The sequence below is a fragment of the Pongo abelii genome, chromosome 13, assembly GCF_028885655.2.
Source record: "Pongo abelii isolate AG06213 chromosome 13, NHGRI_mPonAbe1-v2.0_pri, whole genome shotgun sequence".
Lineage (NCBI taxonomy): Eukaryota > Metazoa > Chordata > Mammalia > Primates > Hominidae > Pongo > Pongo abelii.
This window is the reverse complement of record NC_071998.2, coordinates 113,487,694-113,507,698: the sequence shown is the minus strand read 5'-3', so window position 1 is coordinate 113,507,698 and position 20,005 is coordinate 113,487,694.

The following is a 20,005-nucleotide window of genomic DNA, read 5'->3' as shown; positions in this document are numbered from 1 at the left end:
TGCTCAAATGTTAATGATCAAGAGGCAGTCCCTGGCCTCCCTCTTAAAATTACAACTCTGTCACTCTCCAATCCTTTCCTCACGATTTCCTCAAAAGCACTTACCCTTAACCAACATTATATCTAAATTTTTTTTGTCTGTTTTTATTGGAATGTAAGTTTCATGTAAGCAGGAACTCTATATCACTGCTATACCCTCAGCATTTAAAACAATGGCTGTACATCATACATGCTCAATAAATATTTGTTGGATAAACTACAAGAATTCTGGTATTTGAGAGCCAAAGGGCCTTAAGAGACCATCTCACATAGCCCCGTCATTGTCCAGATGGGGAAAACGGGAACCCAGAGAGACAAAGCGATTTGGCCAGGGTCACATGGTTAATGGGGGAGCTTTTGGTAGAACCCAGGCCTGCAAACATCTAGTCCAGTGTTCAGCAAACTGGCCTCTGCCTCCTCATTTTGTATAGCCTACAAGTTAAGAATGATTTTTTTTTTCATTTTCAAGTGGTTGAGAAAAAAAGTAAACAAAATAGATATATACTATATTGTGACATGAAAATGATACGAAATTCAAACCTCGGTGTATGTAAAGTAACTATTAGAACACAACCATGCCCAGGCATTTACATGTGGCTGTTTTCCCCATATAGTAGAAGAGTTGAACAGTTGGCAATGAAGACTGTGGCCTACAAAACCTGAAATATGTACTATCGGTCCCTTTACAGGAAAAATTTGCCAAGCCCTACTCTAAACAATATTCCATGACTGGAAATGTGTTTTCTAAAATTCTGGTATTAATGCAGAGAATAAAAGCAACAGATGTCAGAATGATGTGCACCGAATATTGTTTCTTAGTCAATGTCTCTGACCCCTTACACATCTTTTGGGATAGAGAACTGGCTATGCCAGCCCAAGTGGCATCACAGTACTGCTTAAGGCTATCAATGTGGGCTAAATCCTCTCACTGTCCCTGTGAGGAAACTAAGGCCGTAAGAACTTGGGCTTCAGACTTAGACATGTAGCCCCAGCTATGTAAGCAGATTTGTCAGGACTCCCAGCTCAAGTGACAAAAACCCTACTCCAACTCCCTTGCGATAGAACATGTATTGGTTCATGTAACTGAAAAGTCCAGGTGTTCAATGATATGGTTAGGGTTCTGTCTATCTCTTGATTGTGTTTTCCTCTGGGTTAGTTTCATTCTCAAGCAGGCTCTTCTTTGTGGTCTCTGGAGAGACCTCTTGAATCCCAGGTTAAAAAGAAAAAAACAAAAACCCCCAAAAAAATCTGTCAGAATGTATCCGAGTACGCAGGTCTGTATCTTCTTTCCTCTGCATTCAATCTTACTTGGCTAGGATTACTGATTATACTGAATGACATTTAATTTTTACATGCCCTGTGACTTTTCTAAACCAGAAGCATAATTTTAAATTTTCACCTTAAAAAATAAAACAAATTATGTGTTCCTCTTCTGAAAACAGGCCTATCCCGTTTGAGAAGCTTTCTGGTGGGCGACCTCATCAGAAGGAAGGTTACTCATTCCTGAAACAGACGGCATTTACCATGTGTGAAGTGTGGAGGGTGTAAAGATGATGAGGCAGGAGCCCTGTGCACTGTGATGTGCCGTGATAAAGGGAAGACTCAGCAGCTTCAAGACACCAGAGGATGGGAACCAGGCTGGGAATGGGACATGGTGACATAGGTGATTTCCCCTGAGCTGAGTGGCCAAACGATGTTTAATAAGCTGCGTAAAGGGTTTAAGGGGAACGTTGAACAAAGAACAAAGCCCGGAAGTGAGAGAAATTGAGATTTAATCTAAGTAAGGAGTTCAGATACTTCCAAATACCTAGACCCATAGGATAAGCCAGGTTTATGAGGCCTTCTACAGATCAGTCCCACTAGGCATTCTCCTAACCAGACTAAACTATTTGTGCACCCCAAACATGATGGACTCTCCTGGATTCCCCTGTCCTTGTACAAGATGTGCCTTCTACCTGGGAAGTCCCTTCTGCCCACCCCCACCACTAGTCTAACAGATATTTTCCCACCCATGCTCATTCCTCTAAGGCAGTTAATTGCCTTTCTGCGTCTTAACGACCTGGCTCTGTTTTAGCACTTATCACTACATATATTGTGCTTTATAATTTAAAAAACGATTCTCACCAAAAGTAAGATGAGTTTCAGGGGCAAATTACCTCCCAGAAAGCAAACAAGCCAACTCTCTTCTCATAGATGGGGTAAATTCCAGCTGCTGTAAAATCTCCACTTCCAAGGCTTCAGCTGCTATCCCTACCCTGATATCTCTGAAGTTCCTTCTCTTAGATCCAGGCTCTCTTCTGAGCTGCAGACCCATATGTCCCGTTCACTCCTGGGCACTTCCACTTGAATATTCCCCTGGTACGTTGACTCAAAACCAAGCTTATTGATCCCTCTTACCCTTCCTCAATTGCTCCCGTGTTCCGTGTCATTGGGAAAAATAAAATAAAATATTAGAAACTTGAGAGTTATCTTGGACATTTTCCACTCCTCCACTCCCTATATCCAGTCTCCTAAATGTTATATAACTGATGATATCATACATTATACATTCGTATGTATTTATACCATATATACTACATATATATGATTCTATATAACATCATATATAACCTTAATATGTAAAGTTGGCCAGACATGGTGGCTCACACCTGTAATCCCAGCACTTTGGCCGAGGCAGGCGGATCACTTCAGGCCAGGAGTTTGAGACCAGCCTGGCAAAATAGTGAAACCATGTCTCTACTAAAAATACAAAAAATTGGCTGGGCACGGTGGCTCATGCCTGTAATCTCAGCACTTTGGGAGGCCAAGGCGGGTGAATCACCTGAGGTCAGGAGTTCAAGACCAGCCTGACCAACATGGAGAAACCCCATCTCTACTAAAAATAACAAAATTAGCCGGGCGTGGTGGCGCATGCCTGCAATCCCAGCTACTTGGGAGGCTGAGGCAGGAGAATCGCTTGAACCCAGGAGGTGGAAAATGCGGTGAGCCAAGATCACGCCATTGCACTCCAGCCTGGGCAACAAGAGCAAAACTCTGTCTCAAAAAAACAAAAACAAAAGCAAAAAATTAGGTGGACATGGAGGCATGTGCCAGTAATCCAGCTACTCAGAAGGCTGAGGCACAAGAATCACTTGAACCCAGGAGGTAGAGGTTGCAGTAGGCCGAGATGGTGCTACTGCACTCCAGCCTGGGTGACAGAATGAGACTCTGCCTCAAGAAAAAAAAAAAAAAAAAAGGTAAAGTTGATTAGAAAACTGGATGTGTTGTAGATATGTATATGATGATATACTACATAATAAAGTAAAATAATAAACTTTTAATTATATTATTTCTGTTCATCATCCTTGTTCCTACAGCTGCCTCATCCCTTCTCCCTTAGATTATTAGTTAATAAACGTTCAGTATTGCTGCAATCAATTAAGTACTTACCCCTTCAAATCTATCTTCAAACCAACTACTTAAGTCATCTTTCCAAATCTCCAACTTCACCATGTCATCTCCATGCTTACAAGCCTTTGGTGGCCCATCACAGTTCCTATTTTGAAGTTGAAATTCCTTAGCATTCTATAGAAGACTATTTGTGAAGCTATTTGTAAGCTGTATCTACCCTCTGCTGGAAAAAGTTTAATAGGGGAGATTTATTTTGAATAGTGTGGTTAGGGTAGAATTCTCTGAGGAGGGAACATCTAGCACCTTGAGGATCCCCACTTAGCTAGTGCCTTCTGTGTGACCATTACCTCATCTTCTTAGTGGTAACAGTGATAACAATGGCTCTTGGTGGCCAAGAACTTGACTCGTAGATGCATCATGGTCTCCTGGTATAATCACAGCACTTGTCAATGGGTTATCTATTAATGCCCATTTTATGGTTGAGGGAACTAAGGCTCATAGAGTTTGTGACTTGCCTTCGGCCCCCCAACCAGTGTGTAACAGGGTCAGGTTATCAACGTAGGCCACCTGGCTCCAAGCCCGGAATCCTTAACAACTGTGCTGTGCAACTCCTGCAGGATGCTGCTTCCTGTGTCACTGTAGGCTTGTAGACTCCAGCTTCCAAGATGAATCTAAACTCCTCAGCACTCAGCCCCCCACAATCTGGCTTCTGTCTACCTCCCTAGCCTCATCTCCCTTTGTTGCCCCAGCAAACACTAACTGGGCAGCGACTCTTCATCCTGGTTCAACTCCTTTCTGCACTTGCCTGTCTGCACTTACTCATCCTTCAGGACTTATCTGAAACCTCACCTCCTCTAGGAAGCCTTCCTGATCCACCACCCATAAGCCAGGTTAAGTGCCCCTCCTCCTTGCTTCTATAGCACCCTTTGTAGCACCTGTCACACTGCACTGAGTTGCTGGCTTTCTTATCTCTTAATAGACTGTGGGCTCCTCAAGGGCAGGGACAAGGACAGCTTCCTCTATTTCCTGGGCCTAGTGTGGAACCTGGTATGGAGTAAATGCTTTACAAATGTCTGCTGACCTGAACTTACTTAGTGAACGTCAGAGCTCCCTGGAAGGGGACTTACAGTAACTATAATTGTTCACATTTGCAATATGCTTTGAGGTATGCAATATTGCTTTGCCATATACTTTGAGGCTTTGATTTGTCCCCTGCCTTCATAAAGAATTTGAAGTGGTACCTAGTAGAATAACAAACAGAAAATTCAGAGAGCCCGTGCCATAATGATGGCTAATGTTTATTGATCAATTACTGTGTGCCAGTCACATTTCTGAGTCCTGTTACATGGATCATTTGCGTAATTTTCACAACCATAGGAGTTGAACTCGGTTATCCCCACTTAACAGATGAGGAAACTGAGGCTGATGAGTGGCTGAAGAACTTGTCCAGGGTTACCCAAGTAATAAAGGGAAGTGACAAGGTTGACATTAAGGCCATCTGGCCCCACAGTGATTATCTTATTGACTCCTCTGAGATTGATATTGTCCCCAGATATTGATATTGAGAAAAATGTGCTTCAGATAAGTGACTTTTCCAAGTTCAGCGTGCCAGGAAGTGGCTGGGCTGGGTTGGTGGTTTATCTTACGCCCAGGCTCTCTCCGTCACTTCCACATCACTGATTCACACGCGCATTTTGCAAACAAGGACACTGAGGCCAGGAGAGGTAAATTGCCGGCCTAGAGTCATATAGTTTGTACCCCATTCTGTGCTCTTTCCTCAAACAGGAAATACCTAGGAAGCTGTTGGGGTGAGGGTAGGGTCCTAGGCTTGGAAGGGGGGTGCTGCCGTGTCTCTTCCCATTGTCCCTTTCCCATTTGTCACAATCTGAATGTTTAAATTTTGTATTTAGTATTTACTCTGAAATGGCTTTCATCTGATTTCCCCCTTGCTCACCAATTTAGCTGTCAAAGTAAATAAATGTGAAGCTGGGTCTCCAGCCTCCCCCAGCTCACATTACCTTCCTAGAATTACTCCCCGGCAGGGTCGAACCATTGCTGGGGGCCTCCCACAGAATTATCCAGTTACTAATGAAGCCTCTTTCAAACTGAACCCTTCGGCCTAGACTCAAATGGGGCAAGATGGCAAAATTCACCCCAGAGGACCAGATGACCACATCCTGTTTAGTGACCGGGAGAAGAACTGTGAAGTGAGAAGATGCCATTATTCATGTAGGGTGCTTAATACAGCTTCAGGGATGTATAAATGAATAAATCTACAACACTTTAAAAAATATTAGTTCTTTTTTTTTTGAGATCGAGTCTCACTGTGTTGCCAGGCTGGAATGCAGTGGTACAATCTCGGCTCACTGCAGCCTCTGCCTCCCATGTTCAAGCAATTCTCCTGCCTCAGCCCTCAGCCTCCCGAGTAGCTGGGACTATAGGCACCTGCCACCACGCCCGGCTAATTTTTGTATTTTTAGGAGAGACTGAGTTTCACTATGTTGGCCAGGATGGGCTTGATCTCCTGACCTCGTGATCCACCCGCCTTGGCCTCCCAAAGTGCTGGGATTACAGGCATGAGCCACTGCACCCAGCCAAAATATTAGTTTTTAATATATAGTTAGTTATCACTTCAATTCTGAGAGGTCAGTATTGTTATCCCCGTTTTGCAGGTGAGGAACTGAGGCTCAGAGAAGCAAAGTGACTCAAAGGGACCCACAGTTTGTCATAGGAAGAAATCAAGTGTCCTAATGGAACGTACTATGTCTGCTAATCCTAATTTTGCCAAGGTCACTCCTATCTGGACTCTTTTTCCTGATGGAAAAAGATGGAGTCAGGAGTCATTGGAAGAGAGATTTCTTTTCCAAAGTAATTTGGAATCTCTTTGAGGTTAGGCAAGTTCTGGGCTCGAATAATGGTTCTGCATCTTCCTTAGGTAAGTTATTCAGGAGAAGATTTGATTTGTTTTGGTTGATTCATCCCCTGCCTTCATAAAGAATTTGACGTAGTACCTAGCAGAATAACAACCACAAGATTCAGCCGGTCCATTGCCATAGTGATGGCTGTTTATTATTTGCTTACTGTGTGCCTGGCATATTTCTGAGCCCTGTTACATGGATCATTTGCGTAATTTTCACAACCATAGGAGTTGAACTCTGTTATCCCCACTTAACAGATGAGGAAACTGAGGCTGATGAGTGGCTGAAGAACTTGTCCAGGGTTACGCAAGTAATAAAGTAATAAAGGGAGTAAAAAACAGATGCCAAGGCTGGCATCAAGGCCATCTGGCCCTAGAGTCTTTGTGCTTCACTACTGACTTTACTGCCTCTTACTCCAGTTTTTATTATCTGAGCATTTAATCAGAATTCAGGAGCAGAATTGCACAGTAGGTAAGAGTTTGGGTTCTAAAATCTGAGTGCCAGAGCTTCAGATGGGACTCCTGTAAGCTTGTTTCCTCAACTATAAAACAAAGATAATAATATAACCTCTTTGTAGAGTTGTTGCAAGGATTAAAGAGGATAATGCATGTAAACAACAAAGGGCTTAGCACATAAATGCTCAATAAATAGTAGTTATTATTGTTATCACTCTAGGAGCACATGCTTCACACTCCCCCTCATTAGAGTGCAGCAGCTTGTTTGTCCAGCCTCTGAACCTTTGTGGTCCTCTCTCTACCTGAAATGCTTTCTTCTTCTCCCTGAACCCATCCAAATTTCACCTGCCCTTTAGTTTTAGCTCAAGCCTCCTCCACGGCTCATGTCTAAGAAATTTTGCAAAGCCAGTACAATCTTCGTGGTCTTCTTTCTTGGAGTCCTTCTGCACTCACAAATCTAGCATATGTGCAGCATTCTATAGTGTTAATTAACCTCTCAATTCCCCCAGCCACCCAAAGGGGAGGAAGAGAAGAAGATAAAGCAGGTCCTATCGTTATTCCCATTTTGCCGATGAGAAAACAAGCTGAGCCTGTAAGTGGTGAGGCTGGGAGTCATATGCAGGCCTTTTAACAGATAATGTGGAGTGTGTGTGTGTGTGTGTGTGCGCGCGCGCGCGTGCACGCGCGCAAGCACGCGTGCACGTGTGGGTGCAAAAAGTAAACATGGTCATGTCTGCAGCCTAGAACTCAAGAGTACGAGCTCTAATGTGAGATGAATCTGGTTTTAAGTCCTTGGTTCTGGCAATTAGCCATGTGCACCATTTTGGATATATCACATGAACTCTCTGAACCTCAGTCTCTTGATCAGTAAAACAAGCACGCTGAGAGATGCTACCTCACGGGATTATTGTGAAAGGAAAATGAAATCATGATTGTAAAATGCCTAGTATCATGCCTGGCACAGATTAGTAGCTGTAATAACTGGGAATAATCCCAGTAGTAGCTGAAATCATTATGTGCAAAGGAGATATTTGAGAGGGAGGGGTGGTTCTTCTGTGTTCATATTTGAGAATGCATGTGTATGTGTGTACACATGTGTATCTATGCACACACCTCACCTGCTTTCACATTGCAACTTGTTCTCTTCGTATAAAAGATTCGGGTTCAAAGAGAAAGTCTTTTCACTCTGAATTTCTGTGTCTGAGAGTAATGAATGACTGGGATGCAGAGGATGGGAAATGCCATTAGCTGAGTCTGGGGCTATTTTTGTGTACCTTGGTGCCAGTAAAGGAACAGATATTTGTATCTTTGGGGAATATGGGTGTGGATATTTAGTATCGTGTTGGTGTGCAGGCATCCTCTACTACCTGTATCTGTCAGAACCTGCCTGTGTGTGTGCAAACTGAGACTATAACTATTGGGAATCTATGACTGCAGAAGTGTGTGTGCTGTCTCTGCCTATAAATGCCTATCAATAGTTGTCTCACCATCTGTAAGGATGTAAATACATATTTGAGGGTGCCTAAGTAGAGGACATAAGGTTATACATGGGTTTGGAGCTCTGTGAAAATCTGTGCCCTCTTGAGTATGGCTGTGTGTACAAATGGAAGAACAATTGTGTGTGGGGGGGTGTTTACATCTGTAAATGAGGGCAATTATGGAGGTGATGACATGTGCGATGTGAGGGTAGGCTGTCATGGTGTCTGTAGGGCTGGATCTATGTCTGAGTGTGCTTATTTGTTTTTAGAAGATGATGTATGTTTACATGTGTCTCTTTAGACTCAGTTTGTGTGTGGAGAAAGGGGCTGAGACTCTAAGTGTCCATTTGTATATGCTGCAGGGTGTTAGTGTGTGTAAGGCTCCGTCTTTGGGTTTGAAGCTTCTGTGTCTGTATGTCTGAGGGCAGTGTCTTCTGTCTAAATGCCTGGGCCTTCCTGCCTTCCCTACCATTCTCATTGTCAGTAGAACCCTAGAGAAGATGAGATGGGCATTGGACTGTGTAGTTAAGCAAATCCTGAAGGGAAGGGGAATGTGCCAAGCAATCCCTTCCAAGACAATTCAGGGAAACTACCCTCCCGTCTCACCTAACCCGATCCCACTCAGTCCCTGGGAGCTGGTGCACTGTCTGGTTCTTATAGAGCAGAGGTATCTGTGCAGGTGTGTGAGAGTAAGTGTGGTGCCTCGTGCCCGCGTAAATGATGTGAACAGGTAATCACTTGCATTAGTGTGTACACAAATGTACCAGGCATGGGATTGCATCAACACAGTATAATAACGTGTGACCTCCTACGGAATCTATCTCCGCAGACGGTATGGCCATGGGTCCCTCCTGTACCTGTAAGTGGGGCAGTGTCTGAGGAAGATGGGTGCCCCTTGAGGGAGGGGCGGTAGTGAGAGCTGGGTGGATGTGTGCCCGCCGGTGCCTTTGTGTACCGGCATGTCTCCGAGTCTCTCTGTCGGCAGCTCTGAGTTTCTGTGTGTCTCTGTGTCTGTGTGTGTGTCTCTCTCTCTGGGTCTCTGCCTCGTCGTGTGTGTCTTGCTCTCCCTTGGCGGGGAGGGGATTGGTCACGCATGACTCATCTTGAACCGAGCGGGGCTCCAGCGGCAGGGCGGCCGCCGTTGCAGCTGGAGGGGGAGGAGGACAAGGAGGAGGGAGAGGAGGAGGAGGACTACCAGGAGGGGGAGGAGGAGAAGAAGGAGGGGGCGGGGGCCTCTCCAAGTTTGTCGGGACCTTCTTCCGAGGCAGCGGCGGCAGCAGCCAGGGAGGCCGGGGCTGCGCGCGGGCCGGGGGCGGGGGCTGGGGCCGGGCCCGGGGCGGCGGGGCCGGCGCCTCCGCTCTCCTCCTGCTCCTGCAGCAGCCTCTGCTCCCACTGCGGCTGTGGCCCACCTCGGCGCAGCTCTCCGCCCTGCGCGCCCGCTGAGCCCGAGGTTCCCCGGCCCATGTACTGGAAGCATGAGAACGCCGCCCCGGCGCTGCCCGAGGGCTGCCGGCTGCCGGCCGAGGGCGGCCCCGCCACCGACCAGGTGAGCCGGCGAACGACTGGGTGAGCGGCCCGGGCCGGGGTCGGGCAGGGTCCGGGACCCAGCCGGGCCGAGCAGGGTGGCGGGCGGTTGCAGGAAGGAGGGGTACGAGGGTGCGCCTGTGAGTGTGTGCTTGTGAGTGTGGGAGCGCGCGCGAGCGGGGGTGGGGGTCGCGGAAAGCGGGAACACATTATGCAAATGTTGGAGGAATTTCTCAAAAAGCGATTTAGTAAAGACACAGGCGAATCAAGAGGAGGCGAGGCCGGTATTGTCCGTCTGAATAGGCGCTGATAGCGCCGATGTGCCGGGGGTTGTGCGGGCGCAGCGCTGAGAATCCCGACGCGGGGCCGGTACCGGGCGCGCCGAGGGGCTGGAGGGTGCTTTTTCCTCCCCTTGAGCGCCTCTCTTTTCTCTTTTTGGTCCCGTTTCGCCCCCGATCTCGCTCCCTTTTTGCTCTGGGTTTCCCTCCGACTGGCCCTCGAAAGGCGCCTGAATCTGTGTCAATATCGCAGCTTCAATTTCGCCGCGCGTGTCAGGCGGGCGGGCAGGCGGGTGCTCACCACGCTCGGGGTTTTATTTTCTTCAACCACCCTCCGCCCCTCACCCATCTCTTCTTTATTTTCTTTCTTTCTCTCTTTTCTCCTTTTTGCATTTTGTGCCGCGAGGAGAAGGGAGCGAGGAAGGGGGGTGGGGGGGTGGGTGGAGAGAGAAAAAATTCGATTTTTAATTACTACCATTAAAAAATCAAATTTGCAATTCTTTGGGCGGCCTGATGGATCTCACTGATTGACAGTTGGAATTGACACTCTGGCTACCTCTTATCTTGGGCATTCACGACAATTTCTAATTGCAGGTAGTTTGTGTGTGTGTGCGCGTGTTTTTCTTCCCCCCTCAGAGGCTTGGATTGCAAGGGAACTAAGCGATTACTTCAAGAGCCACGGGTTAAGTGCAGGGAGAGGGGGAGAGAGAGGGAAAAAATCCAATCCAAATTCAAATTGCTTCATTAGAGAGACACCGCTTTTGTGGGGAAGGGCTTTAAATGCCCACTACAAAGTTAGGACTCATTGTTCGGCGCCGGTTTATATAACAGGCGCGGGGAGGCGCTGGGCTCAGGCTGCGCGGAGCCAGTTCAGCAGCCGCCGCCGCCTGCGTTCCCTCCCCCCCTCCCCCAGGTGATGGCCCAGCCAGGGTCCGGCTGCAAAGCGACCACCCGCTGTCTTGAAGGGACCGCGCCGCCCGCCATGGTGAGTCCGTTTGGCCCTGCCTGCGGTGCCCAGTCCTCCAGCGGCCCGGCCCTGGGGACCTGGCCAGGTTTTCCGGCCACGAACCGCTGCTCACGCTCTGGGGGACTCCCGGCGGGCGCCGCCCCTCTCTGAGCCTCGGTTTTCCGGCAGCGAATGTTGACTTTAACCGCTCCCAGCACCCAGAATGCGCGTGTTAAAAGTTGGGGCCGTCCCTTCCTCTCCAATAGGCCCTTCCATCCCTGTCCTTCAGTCCACGGCGCATCGTCCCGGGGAGATTTCGTTGTCAATTGGTGCTCGGGGGCCCCAGATTTGTCTCCAAGGCAGCCCCAACTCTGCGTGCCCGGGTCAGCGCTCCTCTCTCCTTCTCTCCCCCGCCGCAGGCTCAGTCTGACGCCGAGGCCCTGGCAGGAGCTCTGGACAAGGACGAGGGTCAGGCCTCCCCATGTACGCCCAGCACTCCATCTGTCTGCTCACCGCCCTCTGCCGCCTCCTCCGTGCCGTCTGCAGGCAAGAACATCTGCTCCAGCTGCGGCCTCGAGATCCTGGACCGGTATCTGCTCAAGGTGAGACAGGGGTAGGTGTTGCGTGCGTGTTGTCCGGGCGTGGGACGCAGTGCAGGAGACTGCAGGGAAGCACCGCAGGCGCCAGGTCCTCTTCCAAATCCTGGCTCCACGGCTGCCCGACTGCGAAGCTTTGGGCAAGACTTAGGGTCTGCCTGAGCCCCCGGGTTCCGTCTGAAAATTAAGAAGAGTTTATTTCCATTTCCCTGAGTTTCAGTATTACGGGAGAAAAATAGGGGAATGGCATGCACCTTCTGAGCTTCAGCGCCTCTGATTGCAAATGGGACCGGGAAGGCTGGGGCCCGGCGTGAAAGAGGCCCGCGCTGAGCCGACCTCCGTCCCCGCCCCCTCCCCAGGTCAACAACCTCATCTGGCACGTGCGGTGCCTCGAGTGCTCCGTGTGTCGCACGTCGCTGAGGCAGCAGAACAGCTGTTACATCAAGAACAAGGAGATCTTCTGCAAGATGGACTACTTCAGGTAGGCTGCGGCCGCCGGGCCAGCAGTGTCGCCGAGGGCAGGCCCCGGGCGCATTCGGAGGCCACTTTTGCGGCGTATGGTCTCTCCTCCAGAACCTCGGCGTCCCGAGTGCACTTCTCGCGCGTAGCGCGTAGGCTGCTAGTAGCAGCCTGCCGGCGCTCAGCGGCGCGAACCCAGAGCTCCAGGCAGCGCGCCGGTGCCTGCACAGGTTTGCGCCCCGGATCTGCCTTCGGTCCTCGCGGTCCATTGGGTTTCGGTATCGTCTCTGGCTCTGTCTCGGGTCCTGCCTAAGTCTCAGGCTCCAGTTCCGACCTCGAGCGCCTCGGTGGAGCTCTGACGTCCCCATTTCTGGCCTGGACCCACTCGGATCCCAGCCGTCGTCCGGCTGCATTTCCAGTGCGCTCGGGCTTCGAGTTCCAACCCTACTCGGACGTCAGTCATGCTGGGGTCTCTCCCGGGCTGGACGCTGAGCTGGGCTCCGGACTCTTGCCCTGGCTCTGACCCTGGCTCCGCTCTGGGTTCGAGTCTGGTCCAGCCCAAAGCACCAGCGCCTCAACCGTCTCAGATCCGATCCCATACCCAAGCGCCTCGTCCTGAATGAACCCCAACCTCTGTCTCCGGCTCCATCTCAACTCATTCCCCGGCGTCACTGGAGTGTCGCATTCCGAGTCTGGGGTCATGTGCAGGCCCCCGGCGCCTGTTCCAGTCCCAGCTTCGCTGTTGTTTTGGCCCGACTTTGGCCTCTCCAGGGTCTAGGCCTTGCCTTTGGGCCGCCGGGATGGGAAGTGGGAGAACCGGGCACCCAGAGTCCTGAGTGGGATTACCCCGGGCTGCGCTCTCCGTACTGCAGGCCGCGTCCCAGCAGCCGACAGCAGCCAGGCGCATCCTCCTGTCCTGCCGCGTCTTGGCCACTTGCCTGGGCCTCGCTTCTAGCCATGAAGCCCGGACCTGACCTGATTATGGGGTCGAGGTCACTGCAGGGTCACGGCCTTGTCTGCTGATCCCAGTGGGAGGCATCAACCAGCCTGAGGCTTGGACCACCAGGCCTATAGGATCAGAGGAGAATGGTGGAGAATTGGTTCCTGAGAGGGATGCTTGTTCCCAAGTGCGTTCTCAAAAAGTGGAGAAAGCTGCTTCCCTATAACTACCCTCCAACCCACAGACATCTTTCCTATCCTTGCATAGGAAGATGTCACGGCTTCAGTCTTCCTGGCCAGACCCCTGCCCTAGAAAGAGCCTCTGGGAGTCAGGGAATATGGTGGAAGGCAATCTCCTCCTGTGCACTGGCGTTGAGCCTCCAGGGATCTGGAAAGAGAAGATCTTGAGTCTAGGGGGAGGTTGGCAGCATTTGGGGCAAGGGTACTCTGAAAAAACCATGAGAAGCATGGTTAAAGAGACGGACTCTTCCTTTATGGGATGGATGTGAAAGAGTGTGCAGCTGGGGTGGGGTGGGGGCAGCTCAACCAGGTGGCCTAGGACTCAGTGTGCAAGGAGTGCCTGTGTGTCTGTATTGTCTGGGATCTGTGCAGTAGTGCTGGGGAAAGCATCACTGGGCAGGGTTGGGGGTGTGTAGATAGCATGTGTGTTCCTTTATGGACCAATGTTTGTCTTTTAGTTCATGTGTGGGTGTCAAGTGTGGGTGTCTGTATGTGAATGTTGAGACTGTGTGTGTGCGTGTGTGTGTGCGTGCACGTGCACGCAAAGTGGTGAGGACAGGATTACATCTGGACTAGGATCTGGAGGTGAGAGGGTGAGGTGAGGGGATTCTGAAATCCCATCATTCCACTCCCACCCTCTCTTCTGAGGGGGCATTCCTGCTTAAGCGTCTCCACCCAGGCACTGAGGGATGAAGGAGGTGATATGAACATATTTGTGAATCTGGATGGCTGTGTGTGTGTGTCTGTGTGTGTGTGTGTGTGTAGTCAGAAAGGGGTTAATGGTGTGCAACCAGAGTGTGATGTCTCCTCTCACTGTCCCACCTGAGTATTGGTTTGGCCAGGACAGGAAATGGAGGTTACAGTCACTGTCTAGCCACCTCCCTGCTCTAGACCTGACTCCAGTTTGTATAAAACATGCCAGATGGGCCGGGTGCGGTGGCTCACACCTATAATCCCAGCACTTTGGGAGGCCAAGGCCAGTAGATCACAAGGTTAGGAGATGGAGACCATCCTGGCCAACATGGTGAAACTCATCTCTACTAAAAATACAAAAATTAGCCAGATGTGGTGGCACGTGCCTGTAGTCCCAGCTACTCAGGAGGCTGAGGCAGGAAAATCACTTGAACCTGGGAGGCAGACATTGTGGTGAGCCAAGCTCACGTCACTGCATTCCAGCCTGGGTGACAGAGAGAGACTCTGTCTCAACAAACAAACAAACAAACATACAAAAAAACATGCCAGATGATGCTTGGGGGCTCCTTAGATTCATCAGCTACTAAATTCAAGGTGCCAGCTTGGGAACCCAGCAGAATGGTGTCTGGGTCTCTCCCATAGACTAAGGCACCACTAGGATATCTCTCCCAGCTCTGCTAACAATAGATTTGGCAGTCTTATTCACTACTTGCCCAAATTTCTTTTCTGCTTCTCCAGCCCTAGCTCATGCCCATGCTGGACTGAGCCTCCTTGGATACTGTGTTTTACTAGACCTTGAAACTAGTCAAAACACAGATCCTGACTCCGCTGTTCAGAGCCTCCCCTTATTCTGGAGTCCTCTTCCTACTGCAATGGAGTAGAGAGTAGGGTGTGCAGCCACTGTGGGAAGAGGCAGGAGACTTGGCCCAGTCTGGCCAGTAGTGACCTTCGCAAGTTGCTGCATCTCTCGGCCCTTAGTTCGCCCTTTCCAAGGCTGTCTCCCAGAGCTGCCAAAGAGGCCACTGTTGGGGGGAAGTCTCTATGAAGGCGCCCTAAATGGCGGTTGGTACGAATGCCTTGATTATCACTATTGTCATCATTGGCAGGGTGGATGCTGGGCACAAGCCCACGATGGCATTTCCCCACGCAGCTTGAGGAGCAGAGCCTGCCTAGAGGGATGGGACTGGGCCATTTCTGGGCTGCAGGTTCTGAGCACTAATCTTTTTCCAATGACAAGAGCCCTGAAAGCAAAACTAAACCAGATTTCTGGTTAAGAAAATGGAGGCAGTAAAAGCTCACATTCCCTGGGTCGAGGGCAGAATTGTGGCTCTTCTGATCATTTCTCTCCCTGCAGGCATAACCCATCCCTGGCAGCCCCACCTGTAACAAAAATAATAAAACCCACAAAAAGGGAAAGAAAAAGCCGGTCGAGTGCCAGGCAATGACTATTGTCTGCACTGCACTGCAGCCCAAGCTCTGGGTGGCTGCTATGAGGAAGCTCTTCCTGGAGAGAGTGTGAATGGTGGCGTGGGAGGCAGAATTTTCCTCTAAGGAGCTGGGTCCCAGGGAGGGGTCACATGCTGAGATTCTCTAGGCTTCTGTTTCCTGAAGCCTGGGGTCAAGGGTCTGGTAGGATGTGGACTGGAGCACTCTGCCCAAAGAGAGGCCAAGAGCTCCCAATGGGGCAAGGGGGAGGAAGGGAGTGGCCAAGGCCACATGGAGGGGGAGCATGGAGATCCCATGGTCCTCTAACCTCTGATATTTTCCCCAGGGAAGAGGGTCACCTAGGTTCTATCCCCCACCTTGTCCCTCCTTGACATCATCTTATAGACCCTCCTTCAGTCTCCATTGGCAGACCTAGCACTGGCGGCTCAGGGAATTAAAGGTTAGGAAGGAACTCCAAGTTCACCAGGGAGAGAGTCTGCAAAGCTTAGAGGAGACATGGAGGTCCAGTGCTGCTCCTGGCTCATTTGCATTGTTGGGAGAGGTTGGTTCTCATTGGCTGCGTGTCCTTGGCCAGGCCACTGGACTCTGCCTCAGTGTCTCCAATTCACACTCTAAACAGGGTCCTTACCAACCCTTGTGGGTTCAGCCGGATCCCTACCTCCCCTTACTCCCTGAGATTTCCAGCAGGAAAAAAAAATACCACCAGAAAAATGTGATAGGACTCTTAATTTCTTCACCTTTTTGTGAAGACCATTTTTGTTTCTGTTTTCTTCCAAAAATGGAAGAAAATTCTGGAGGAAAAATAGTGCTCCTTTCTGGGACATTCACATTTCCCCTGCTACCAACAACCACAGCCCCAGACATACCTGCAGCTGCTGCTCTACAATAGGGCATGGCCCGATCTGCAGTGCCCACCTGGCTTCCTCAGCCTGCTGGAACATCATGCCCGTTGTATAGTTGGGGAGACTAATGTCCTGGGAAAGTGCCATTGCTTACAGTCACACAGGACACCAGTCATCAGAATGTATGGAGTTCTTGTCCAAGCCAGGAACTGGGCTAACCCTTTACCTGCTTTATCTCGTTTAATTCTCAGGTCCACCTTGTGTGTATGATACTCTCATAATCCTACATTATGGTGGCATGGGGGTGGGATCGAGGAACGGAGACCCTGAGAGATGAGGTCACACGGCTAAGTGGTAGAGACTAGATAAGCCCTACAGCTGCCTGGCTCCACCATCCCTGCCCCTAAACACCCCCATACTCTTCTATAGGTGAGATATATCAGCCACCCGTCTATGCATCGTGGGGCCCCTCTCTGCTGATCCTAAGAGTCCCTGCCAAGTTTGGTTGGCACACCCGCTGTGTTTTCTGATGTGTGGCTCCCTGGGTGATCTTGCAACACTTGGGCAGGAGTGACCTCAGAGGCCTGTGAATGGAGCACCTTTGTCAATATCAGGTCACTGCGGTCCCTGGCCCTCCTGCCTTCTGACAATGGGAGTGGGGAGTAAAGGGTTAACTGCCTCCGCTTGTGTTTATGGGGGTGGGTGTTCAGTGAGTGCCCTGGAGGCTAAAGTTCCTCTTCCCAGCTAGGCCCAAACGACTTCAGGCAAGCCCCTAGCCTTCTCTGGCCCTCCGCCTTGAGCCCAAGCTCCGTCGCGGGCTCCAGCGGGAGAACCCTACCCCCTCCCGCAGAGCGAGGGTCCCAGGGGAAGCGCGGAGCGGGAAGCGGCCCCCCACCGCGGCAGAGAGCGGCCCAGCGGCGGCCAGCTGTTGGGGGACAGATGTTGGGGGAGCCGAGAGGGGAGCTGGGGGAGGAGCCTCGGGGCCGGGACCTCCGAGAAGCGGTCGTTTTAACCTCTTAATTGCTGGTTCTGGGTTTTTTTCCCCCCTCTGGCTTCTTCCCCTACGGGTTTACCTAGAAGGGAAGAAGCAGAGAGAATAGGTAGGGCTCCACCTCCAACACACCTTGTTCGCCTCACAGGATCTAAGGCCTTCAAGAACGTCTTGAACCTAACATAAGTGAAACTCCATTTGAGTTTCGGCCTCTCGGCTCAATAGCTTGGTAACTAACATTGGCGTTTCCACTCTGAGGTTTGGTTTCCTTGTGCAGAAAAGGGGTAGCTTAATAGTGGGAGAAGGGGTCGAGGTGAAACTCAGATGGGCTCTTTCGTTGAGGCTCATTCATCCAACAAATAATTACCAAGCGCTTACTAGGTATCCAGCATAGTAGGCTGGGAAAGTGAGTCTGACTTGGTCAAGGGCGCAGAGCTCCCTTCATATAACCACGAGTACCCAGATATCTCTGCTCTCCTTTCAGGGGGTAGAGGGCACTGCGGTGCGCGACGCCCACCTTACTCCTTTTAGCAGTTGCCAGGATGAGCAGTATCTGTCGAACACCTCTCCCCAAAGCGCCGCGCATCCTTTGCACCCAGGCCCTTCACACGCCGGGATCCAGGGACGCAAGGCCTGGACCTCACAACAAGGCTGAGTCGGCAGTGGACACACCCCCTAATCCCTCTGGTGCTCTGGTGGCAGTTCCTGCACACCTCTTTCTTGAAGTTTCGTTGTCTCCGCCGCCGATTTCGCTGTTTCTGGAATCCGGTGGCTCCGGCCTCGCAGCCCGCCTGGGAAGGAGTCTGTCGTTTTGTCAGAGCCTGGATCGATAAGCCTCCTCGCGCCCTTCGTGCTGCTGACTCCTGTCCTGGGTGAGGGACAAGCTGCAGGGCAGTCTGCAATGCAACCAAACCTACGTAATCCCCGCTAACCGCACCTCAAGGATCCGGCGCGAGGACGATTTCGTAAACTGAGCTGAGCCACGAGGAGCACAGGAGGATCCTAGAGCTGGGACAGCTTCCAGCATTTCGGGAGACACGCGGAGCATGAGAAAGTTGCTGAGAGTTGACTAGCGGCGCCTACCTCGGACCAAGGGTATGAGGACACTGTGACCTACCTGTGCAGGCGCAGAACGGACTCGGGCGTCGGGGACTCGCGGGGCAGGAAGATCGCGGTGCTCGGAGAGTCTTTGACGTGTCCCTGGCCAAGGGGAAAGAATCCCACGAGCCAAGCGCACAGAAAGCTCAGCCGCTCTTGCCCGGCTTCCGATGGCCATGACCTTCCCTGCTCCGGCTCTGTCCGCTCCCTGAGGACGCACTCACCGCCTTCTCCAAGAGGGTGGGCCCTTGGCCCGGCGCGCTGGAGATTCCAGAATCAGCGGCCCGGAGTGAGGACGCGGCGCTGCCAGACCAGCCCCGCTTCCTGTTCATCCATGCGGGATTCCAGCTTTCCTCGTCGCCAGTCCAGTTGCTCCGCAGGTTCTAGGTACTTTTTGCACCTTGGAGGGGGCCTCAACCCCAGCCCCATACCCTGTGGAGTTTCCGGCAAATCACTCGCCGGCTCTGAACCTTCGATTCCGATTCCTCGTATGAAAACCGGATGCCAGAGTCCCCACCTCACCGGGTTGCGACGAAGCCGAGTGGGCGCAACGTTGAGCCCCAGGACCCCGGCCCGTAGTAAGGGCTCTGAGCGCGGCTGGCCTCCCCCTCCTCCTGAAGCACAAATAATCGGAAGCCAGCCTCGCCTCAGAGGCCAGAAAGTGCTCCCAATCCGGATACCACCAGCCGGGTGGCGGAACCCGGGGTCCGCTCTTCGTGGGAGAGTAGGCTGGGTCGGGCAAAGCTGTTTCCTCTCCCCTTTACTGCGGGACGGGGAACAGAGACCCTGGGCTGGGCTGGGCACTCCGTTGGGGAAGCCGCGTTTCCGAGGTCCGGAACCGCCTCTGCTTAGGGGAGCGGTGGACTCAACGAAGGTGCTCAGCGCCTCCTGAGGGAACCGCGCCGCCCGCGGAAGGGTCCTTTCGCGCTCCTTGTTGGAGACAGTAGGGTTGGAGTTGAATCTGCGAGCGGAGACTGGCAGAAGCCTCTGGGCTCCTGCACTCAGTCCAACCCAACCTGTTTTTTTCAACCGACAGCTGCTTGAATTTGCCAAGGCAGGCAGGCTGTAACCAGAGCCTTTTTGCCGGACTGTTTCCTCCGTGCACACACAAGCGATTCCGAATGCTCCCCCGGGTGGAGGGGTGCCCGCCCTGGGGATGCAGAGGCATATCTTCTTGGTTCCCCACCCCCAACCCCGGGCCCCCAACTCTAGGAAGGTGGAAGGGGTGGAAGAGAAGAGCCAGAAACGAAACATTTACAAACCAGTGTGGTCAGCGCTGAGAGAGCGGTGCAGGGGGCCGTGGGACTCTGGGGGAGGGTAGGTCAGTGCAAAGGCCTGGGGGTGGGAAAGTGCTTCAGAGGAGGCCATAAAGACCTGGGAGTGACCTTCCATTGTGGCTCACTGGGACACATGCCTGGATGGTGGGGCGGCATATCTTGAAGGTTAGGGAGGAGATGGGCCTGAAGAGGATGTGGTCGCTTGGGTTTTGCAAACCCCAAGGGTTTTGGACCAGATCCTGAGGATAGAGTGGAGACACCATAGGATTGTAAGCAAGGCAGAAACAGGATTTCATGTGCATGCTGGAAACTTTGCTGTGACTGCTCTGTGGAGCATGGGTTGGCAGGGGCGAGACTGGAAAAAGGGAGACCGGGGAGGAGGTTGACAGTGAGGGTT